The sequence below is a fragment of the Epinephelus fuscoguttatus genome, linkage group LG11, assembly GCF_011397635.1.
Source record: "Epinephelus fuscoguttatus linkage group LG11, E.fuscoguttatus.final_Chr_v1".
Lineage (NCBI taxonomy): Eukaryota > Metazoa > Chordata > Actinopteri > Perciformes > Serranidae > Epinephelus > Epinephelus fuscoguttatus.
This window is the reverse complement of record NC_064762.1, coordinates 16072872-16082562: the sequence shown is the minus strand read 5'-3', so window position 1 is coordinate 16082562 and position 9691 is coordinate 16072872. Positions and strand designations below refer to the sequence as shown.

Here is a 9691-nt window from a genome sequence, read left to right as displayed (position 1 = left end):
CGAGCCTGTGGCAGCTGCAGCAAGGACGCTGCCCCTGTATCTGAGGCGCCTGCGGCATCCACTGAGTGACAGGGCACCCCAGTTTTGTATTTTTTTTAAATATTTTTTCATTTAGATTTTGTTTTGAATTTTTGTTTTGAATCCAGTTTAATTTCAGTTAGTTGCCAGAGTGGGTTTGCCTGTTTCAGTTTAGTTTTTATTGTTTAAAAATGTTTAGTTTTATTCTTTATTACTTTCTGTATTCGTTTTATTATTTTTAAAAAATGTATTGTCGGTTATTCGTCAGGGGCAAGATTTAAAAAGTTTATAATAGGTATTACAACACAAACACAGGAATTTGTGAAGGCAATTGACTCAACCATGTAGCCCTGTCTCAACAAACATGCACCAATGCCAGACATGTTCTGTATATTTTTATCTTTATTTATCGTTATTGTTAAGTTAGTTTTTTGTTCTTCACTAAAGTATAATTTTTATTTTTATTTCAGTAACTAAAACATTTTTTCACATCTAGTTTTAGTTTAATAATAATAACCATAATAACCTTAGTCCCGAACCACTGCTTTAAACTAAACGTCGAGATTCCGACAGTCTGTGCTGCTCCTGAATGCATCATATGCTCCTCTCTCCCCCTGTCCTGAACGCCTCCACTGGACTAAAGGGACCACTACTAAAAACATACAGAGTCCCTGCGCGAGAAGAAGACCACGTCGTAGTTATCCACAGCCGAGTCGGGGAACTTTTTGTGACTGTTTTTAAGGACTTTTTGGCTCCGTGGAAAAAAGAAAAACGGACAAAAAAACGTTGTGTTTGAAGCAGCGACAGCGACTTTTTGTTCTGGAAGTTGCGCTTGTATGATTCAAGAGTCTCCTGAGATTTCGCGTTTGTACGTGGGGACTTATTTAAAAGCATAAAACCGATATGAGGATTATGTGTTTGCTGTGAGCTCCAACGACGTCGAGCTGAAGAGGAGTTTCTCCAGCGGGGAGCAGAAAACGGCATGTAGCTCAGGATCAAGGGTGAGTTCAGCTGCTGCAAAGTAAAAATCCACACCAGCAAAGTTTTCCTGTGCTCTCAGTTGTTCCTTAAACGCATCTTAAAGTAGAGGAAAACCAGTTTAAGAAGTCTCAATCAGCAGTTTTTAAATGTAGGCCAAATGGCTGGGCCACGTAGGGCAGGAGACAGGGGATCCCAAATATTCTCATGCAAAGCCCCCACCCCCGTCCTCCTCCACCAGATACATTAAAATACAGACAGAGCATAAAGCCTCCTCTGGGTGGGATGGGTGGGTGTGAAGGAAAAGGAGACTAAATGGAAAACAGTGTGACCTCTAATCAACATCCATTTAATGGGATAAGTTGTATTAATACACTAAAAGACACCTCATCCTCCTTAATGGATCCATCTCTTGGGGAAATGCACACATGCCATGCAGAGCTAACACCACCTGGATCCACACCACACTCCACTACACCTAAAACTGACAATTGAATGCAACCTACATCACCAAAAGCTTGTTGACCTGTTGCATACAGTCACCCAGGTGTGAGTGTGAGAGCTGCACTTGCATCCACCTCCAAAGGTGATCACAGTTTTTACATCATGGGTTAAAAAGAGCCTGCTGATGGTGACGTCACGCGCACACCCTGCATCCCCACCAATGCATGTTTGTGTGTGTGTGAGTATGTTAAAAGATGTGTTTGGACATGCAACCTGGACTGCCACCATTACTGTAAAAAAAAAAAAAAAAAAGGGGAGAGTTCTGTAAAGGCAAATATAGCATTGCTGCAGGAGGCGTAGGCACACACACACACACACACACATCTGGCTGTCTTTATAAGCTCAAAGGCATGCTGTGTAAATTATATGGTGCCAGAGCAAGTGGCTTGGGGAGTACACACCACTTTTAAAACACTGCTGGAGGATTTAAAGGACCTAAAGTCAGAGTTGTAGGTTCCGCTTTCTTCGTCCCATGCTTCTCATCGCCTCATCGTGGGGCTTGTTTAGGAGTCAAAACACAAGGAAGAGGGGGTAACTATCCACTGCCCTCCATGTTCTTCTGTCATACTTGAAAGCATAGCAATAGGTGCTCCTGATATGTGAAGTCTTAAAGGCCATGTTGTGTTTACGTCGAGCATGCTAATATCATAAGAGGTGTTTACTGCACAGTGCGAGCCTGCATGTAAGAGGGAAAGTGGCTATTGTTTATGTAGCCAGTGGTCATTTGAGTCGACGTGGGGCAAACACACCTGTAATTTTGGTCAAGTGCCGCACGCTGCAGCACAGGAAGAGAGGGAGTGAAGTTATTGTTGTTATTGTCTTAGCTGGAGGCCGAGAAATTTATAGAAGTCCTACAAACTCAACTTTTGGATATCCGCAAAGAAAAGGCTACAAGCGCTTTCCTAGAATTTGAATGAATTGCCGATGAAATATTGATATCAAGCTGTCGTCATGCAAAATAAACCTGCCTAATCAATGATATTGTAGATTTATCACACTTTATATGACTCAAAACAATAATTCTACGCCCTTAAAATGTAATGTAACATGATGGCAGACGTGTTTTAGTCTTAAAATGATTAGTCCATCAATTGCTTTTTTCACTGACAGAATAAATCAACAACAGATTTGCTAATTAATTGATCTTTAGAGTCATTTATCAAGCGAAAAAACCCTAAAATTTAATGGTTCTAGCTTCTTAAATGTGACAATTTTCTGTGTTCATAATTGGAAATTAAATAAATTTAGATTTTTGATTGTTGGTCTGACAAAACAAGCAACTTGTGGAAGTTGTAAGAAATTATAACGGGCATTTTCGGAAATTTTATAAACTAAAGATGAAGCGATTAATAGACAAATAATCAACAGATGAATTGCTAATATAAGTAGTCATGAGTTGCAGCCGTAAATACAGTTATTCCTGATTATTGTCATGTTAGTTGTAGCTGCGTCACCCATTTCTAATCATAAGATAAATCTGAGTTTTAGGAAAGCAGTGGTTTAAAAAAAACATTGGAATAAAGTCATGCTTACAAGGGTGTAGGATTAGTTTCAACATTTGGGGGGGCACATGAAATATTGGAAGTGAATTTTTCTGCATGGTTTTATGGTGACAATGTCTTTAAATTTCTTCAAAATAAAAGTTCTCTGCCACGTTCATGTTTTTTTAAAGGGCACATGGTCCAAATATTGAGGGGGACATGCCCCTTGCGTCCTCTCCGAAATCTACGCCTATGCGTACTGACAATATGAAATAATATACGATACGATATTGTGTGAGCTGGGTTCATGTGTGTGACTGTGATCAGTAATGTGTGTTTGCGGTGAGTGTATTGAGACTTGCACAGATGCTTTTGTCAGAGTTGTGTAAGTGCCGTGCTCTCTTGCAGCCTGGTAGACAACAACAGAGCAGACAGCGTGCCGCGACTTGCCCAACTCTCCCACACTCTACCTTTAGGCACCTTCCAAGTGCTGCCGGCAAGTTGTCAATTACAGCTAGCCTCGCCCCGCCGCGGCAGGTCAGACCCCTCTCCTTCTGATCAGCCCGGAAGTTTGTGACTGTTCCCATGATGTGGTCGACATATGGGCCTCACTGTACGTATATTGTGGGGAGGTGTGTTTGTTATTTAGTCCACGTCTCTTTCCTGTTTATAGAGCATCAAGCGGAGATGTTTTCCATTTGATCTCCGGTTTAAAATGTGTGAATTTTCCCTTCCTCGTGGTCATTATGTGCGGTAGATACAGCCGGATGTGAGCAGTAGCTAACCCAAAGTGTTGCTGCTTTCATAGGCCCGTAAACCCAGTGCTGTTGAGGTCCCTGTTAATGTCGGTGCCGCGGGGTTCAGCTGTGAGAAAATACTCGGTGGCTTTTTGGTGATTGAGCATGTGTGTTTGTGCGAGTGTGATGTGGTTCCCAGGAGGAGGGGGGATGGGGGGGCACGGAAAATGTGAACAGCACAGTGGTTTGGCTGGAGCAGACATGGTGGCCAATGGTCCCATGTTTCTGTTGTTGAGGTGGAGAGAGCCGCCGCTATCAGCCTCGCCGTCCGTCACTCCCTCCCTCCCTCCATCCTCCCCTTGATGTCACCCTGCCCCCCCCCTCCCCTCGTCCTGACCAACTGTACCAACATGATAAGAGCCTGAGAAACACCGGTGTCACACCTCCTCTTCCCTTTCTGCCCTGCTCTCCATATCCTCACTCATCTAAAGCCTTTATTTTCTCAACACACTCACACACACACACACACATACACACACATTGCACCCTCTCTCTCTCAATCGTATCTCTAAACTCTCCCTGCCTCCCTGTCATTGATCCCCAGATTTCAGTGCCACAGGATGAGTCGGCAGCGCTTCGTCATTGTTGGTTTGGGAAACCAGTCTCTGGCCAGTGTTAAGCTGTGTCCCGCTTTGATCCTCCCCCTCTTCATGTTCTAGTGACAGTGTTTAGACGGCCATGCCAGCCTCAAACACTGGGCATTCCCTATCTGTTACTGTCAACTGTGGCACAGCGCTGCAGCCCATGACCACATACTTCTTTTATTTTCCTGCAGACTACTTTTGTTTTATGACATGTAGGGGTATAAGTGCTGTGAGACATTCACTGTCTACGGTGTGGAGCTGGAAAATCACATTATTTACCTTTTTGTAGAGCACAGTTAATGGTCTGCAGCTAATGCAGCATACTTAAAAAAATTTAAATTTTGTTCTTGCACAAATAACTTACACAGTAACAGTTAGGGATGGACCAATTGCTGACTTCTATCAGCCGACCGACAAAGCAGATGACATTCACTGATGGCAGTGGCCAATTGTACTTTGTTGTGTCACATCAATGTTAAAAGCAGGGCTCGAGACTGATAACATCTCGTCCTCATGGGGACAAGCCAGGAGCTACAAAATGCGGCAGTAGTGTGGACAGTTGACATAAACGTAGCAATAGTTATGCATTTTAAGACAAAAATGTAGTAGTGTGGATGTGGCCTTAGACACAGTATTCAAGTTAGGAGTCTATTGTGCAATTGCTAACTCTCTCATTGGACACCATGTCAATTAATTGATAAATCAACATGAATTTTGATCGTAGAGTTATCTTTAAGTCATTTACCAAGCAAAAAATGCCAAACATTTTTTGGTTCCTGCCTCTGAAATGTGAGAATTTACTGTTTTCTCTGTTTAGGTAGGGGAAAACACATATCGAAGGGGAAACAGACTTTGGCACAACACTGGAGGTAATGGCTAAATAAGATTATGTAGAGTTACATTATGGTGCATTCAAGCTCAGAAAAAGCTTCAGTAAAAATGAATATTGGACGCAGGTAAATTATAACTCATGATGTCTTCAAGTGTAATCTTGTAAAACTGAACTCTTGTAAAAATAAAGTTGTTTGAAGGAGGAGTTTCTTGTTGTTTTAAGAGCAATATAAAATAGACATTTGAAAGGGAATTATGGTATATATAGTAAAAATGTTTTTGAAGCAGTTTTTAATGATATTTCTTATGTGAAAGAAGGTTAAATTAAAGTGTGTTTCATAAATGTGTATGAGTTAATTTGTGCTCATTTAAAGACAGTGTAATGAAAGGCTGATTGACCTCAAGACAATTTAGTTACTTGTCTGAAGTGAAGATTTCTTTGTTTCCCTGGCACGAAAAAGGGAATAAATAACAGCAAAACAAAATAAATATATTGGTACCAGTATCTGCGATTTTCCAAATTGTTATTTTAAACATGGGTCCCAGTATTGCCCCAGAAATTCACAATCAGTGCATCCCAAGTAACGGTAACTACGAAGCAGTAGAAGTTGAAAAATTAGCTTTTGAGCACCTTCATTTATACAAAATATCTGGACACACGAAACAGACCTTGAGAGTAAAATGTTTGAACTCTATCCTCCTCAGTGCTGAGTCACATACCAAAATGTGGACAGATACCTCTTGTTGCACAAGATGGTACAAGGAATTTGCAATAAACATGGGCCTTGAATCAGGATTTCGGGCCAAGCTATCGTCTGCAAGTGGAAGAAATAGTGGATAATTCCAGAGCAATTCTAAATGCATGCACTTTCTAAATAGTTCTGTAAACTTTTGAGTGCAGCTTGCATGATTTCCACCCTCAGCTGAACATCTGGATCTGTACAGAAATGTGTGTGTGTGTGTGTGTGTGTGTGTGTGTGAGACAGAGATAGAAGATTGTGTGTGTTTGACTGTGTAAAGCTTCAGACAAGGCTCCTTCGTTGTCTGGATGTCACCTCTTTGCGAACACAGCTCTGTGTGTTTGTGACCATCCCTCGGCTCTCATGTAGTAGAGATGACGTGTGTGTGTAAGTGTGTTTGTGTGTGTCTTTGTCTCAGAGATGAAGCTTGAGAAAGAGAGACAGAGACAGGGGGGAAAAAAGAAAGCTGGAAAGTGAAAAAGCAGATGCGCTTGTTAGAAACACACTGTCTGGCCGGCTGGCTCCACCATCTGTTTGCAGCTGCTAATGTTTGTGTGTGTGACAGACAGTATGCTTGTGTGTGTGTGTGTGTGTGTGTGTGTGTGTGTGTGTGAGTGTGTTGTGTGAGACCGTATGTACGCAAGCATACGGTATATTGTGGAACGTATTATTAAGTTCATTCCTTTAAGGTGAGGAAACGTAAAGGCAAACTGTTTTTTTTTTCTTAGCAAGAAAGTACACACACACACACACACACACACACACACACATATATGCACACACAATCCTCTGGCTCAGACAGAAACACACATGGCCAGAGTGTCAGATGACAAAGACTGCCCTGGTGGTGTGTCCTGCTGTCCCTCATGCATGCTGAGAAAACAATTGCTGTATAGTGTGCATGCATGTTCCTTTATGTTTTTCATGTAGCAAAAGATTGCACAGTTTATGTTGTACTGCCTCGTGAATTGGGCAACAATGTTCAGTCAGGTCAAGTCTGATCCAGGGTCAGATAGACTTTGGCTGTATGCGTCCAGGAATGTGTGCAGACTTCAGAGCCGTATTTCCCCAAAACATCTTGCTGCTGACTGAGCTCGTCTCAGCTCCGTGGTAAGCCAGTGGGGCAAAAAGAGGATCAAAGTCCTAAGAAGAATTTTTGGGGAAAAATGTTTTGGATGCTGACTTTTGCTAGTGTTTTGGCTCGGCGTGGAGTAAAAGATGGCGTAGTCACCAGATAGGACAACACTGCAAGTGACAGAGTTCTTAGACCTTTTGCAATTTGTGTAATAAGAAACAGTTGAATTCATTTCCATTATATTTTATTAAACATATAAATGGAAATGCGTGCAAACTGGAAAGTTACAACTTCGTTGTATGGAACCAAAGGTAACAACAGGTATCTTAAATCACAAGATAAAATGCGCAGTTAGAGTAACAAATGATTCGGTGGCGACAGACGTCCACGCATCACATGTAACTGCGATCCTACCTGCCTTCAACAGTGAGGCCATGACTTCTGTTTTGGTTTGGTTGTAGAGTGTCGGTGAAATAGCGTCGGGATGGGATGGTGTATCTGGGCTCCAGTGTATGCAGCAGTCCTCGAAATCCCTGATTTTCCACGACAGAATAAGGACACAAATCCTTGGCAATAAATGCCGCGATGGCCTTCGTAATTCGCTTCGCCTTTTCAGATGAGGGTGGCAGCTTTCTAATTGCTTCCTCGATTGTTCTCTGGTCGGTAGCGCCACTAGTTGCCGCAGCAACAACAGCCTGCCGTCTCCCTGACTCCTCCGTCAGGTGGTATCGAGTTACATGGCTTCTCATGTTTGTTGTGTTGCCAAAGTGTTTTATTTTAGCACGACACAGCTTACATATAACGTGGCTCTTGTCCAGTTCGCTTCTGCCGTCAACGTTGTAGAAGGAGCTGTTAAATTAGAAGGAGCTGTTCGGATCTCACGGCGAGGTGGGTGGTGGTCAGCCATGTTTGTTGTCCTCTGTGCGTGTGTCGGCGTGTCTGCTCCAGTTGCGCATCCTAAAGTGTCCCGGAGATGACACGTACCGCACTTCTTAGTTCTGCATTATTTAGAACCTTCTGTATTACTCTAATTAACAGATTTAAATAATCGAAATTTGGACGTTTGTGAATTGATTCAGATTCGTCCACGTCCGAATCGCAATGCATCTAAGATTCGGAAATTTCCCCCACCCCTAATCCATACTAACACGCCTGAAACCACATATCACATGGTGTAAACAGGAAGTAGATTATCCAACTGGGTGGTCACAGAAATTACCACAGAGATGGTGAAAAGCAGGACCAGAGATTCTTTGCTTGGTCCGATGATGGGGTGGAACTGTTACTGAAAGTAACATGAGTATAAGGCAGTCAAGGCAGTAGACAACAGATTGGGAGTCATTACAAAGTAAAAAGGTGACAAATTTATAGTGCTACTGGGAGCATTTTTGATCGCCAGAGGAAGTCATTGCAATGGAAAAGGAGTATCCACACAACAAGGATTAAATCAAAAGAAGTATAGAGTTTGCTGTAATGTTTTGGCTTGACATGTTGTGACTCGTAAGACTTATTCAGGAAGTGAAAGTGGGTCATCATGTCCAAAAGTCTCCATTTCCACCCATCCAGATTAAAGTGCGACCCGGAGGCGAATTTGTATTTCCTAGGATAGCCGAGACATTACCTGCCTTACCTCCCTACGTTTGGCAAGTACTCATTGCCTTTGTTGGTTGTAGACACAAGGAGGGAGAATGGTTAGGGCAAGGGTATAAATATCAGGGTATGCCAATCAGAAGCAGAGTAAGGCTGGTCATTCCTTCGCTATCCTAGGAAACGCAAATTCTTTTCAAACGTTATCGAGTTTTCAAACGAAAATGGGGTCGGCAGCGTTTTTGAAAGTCTCTGTTTTAGGAGCTACAAAATGCCAGAGTAGAGTGGACACTCAACATAAACATAGCAGTAGTAATGCATTTTAAGACAAAAATTAGTGTGGATGCCACCTTAAACACAGTATTCAAGTTATGAGTCTTATGTTCGACTACTAAATCTCTGGTTGGACACCATAAATCAATTAATTGATTAATCGGCAAGAATTTTGATTGTGGATTTACCTTTTAAATTCATTTATCAAGCAAAAATGCCAAACCTTTTCTGGTTCCTGCCGCTTAAATGTGCATATTTTTTTTTGTTTTTCTCTGATTTATATAATTGTGAATGTTTGGGTTTTAGATTGTTAGTTGGACACACAAAGCAATATAAAAAAGTAGCCTAATTTTCACTATTTTCCAATAGTTTATGGACTAAATGGTAAAACTAGAATGGTAACTCTTAAATAGATTCTAAGCAGAAATGGCACATATGCACTGCTACGTTGGGCATCTGAAATGACATTATTTACTGAGTTTCTTAAAATATAGAGGTTATATAGCCTAATTATTTAAGATTTCTCTCAAATATATTTGGGGTTTTGGACTATTGGTTGGACAAAACAAGCAATGTGAGGACATCTTTGTGGACCTAGGGGAAATCTGATTGGGATTTCTGACTGTATTCTGATATTTTTTAGACAAGTGGTTCCCAACTGGTGGGTCAAGGTCCAAAAGAGGGTCACGGGCCCATTCTGAATGGACCGAAAGTGAAAAAAAAACTTTTATTTTGAAGTGCCGTTTTCTGCTGTAGAGTTAGTGACTAACAGACAGCTACCTGACAGAGACAGAAAACTAGCGCAACAACGTGGCCCAATGCT

The 9691-nt window shown here is 41.8% G+C and overlaps 1 protein-coding gene across 2 annotated transcripts in view; it reads left to right on the top strand.

Moving 5' to 3' along the window:
* The first annotated feature begins 640 nt into the window (after nt 1–640).
* LOC125897330 (tyrosine-protein phosphatase non-receptor type 14-like) overlaps nt 641–9691 on the top strand; it is a 62285-nt gene continuing 53234 nt past the window's right edge. The window contains exons 1-2 of one of the 2 annotated variants that reach the window (XM_049590572.1): nt 641–1019; nt 5180–5231. The gene's annotated coding sequence lies outside the window, so the exon portion shown is untranslated. The remainder of the gene's footprint in view (nt 1020–5179; nt 5232–9691) is intronic. The other variant, XM_049590571.1, reaches the window with a different exon arrangement.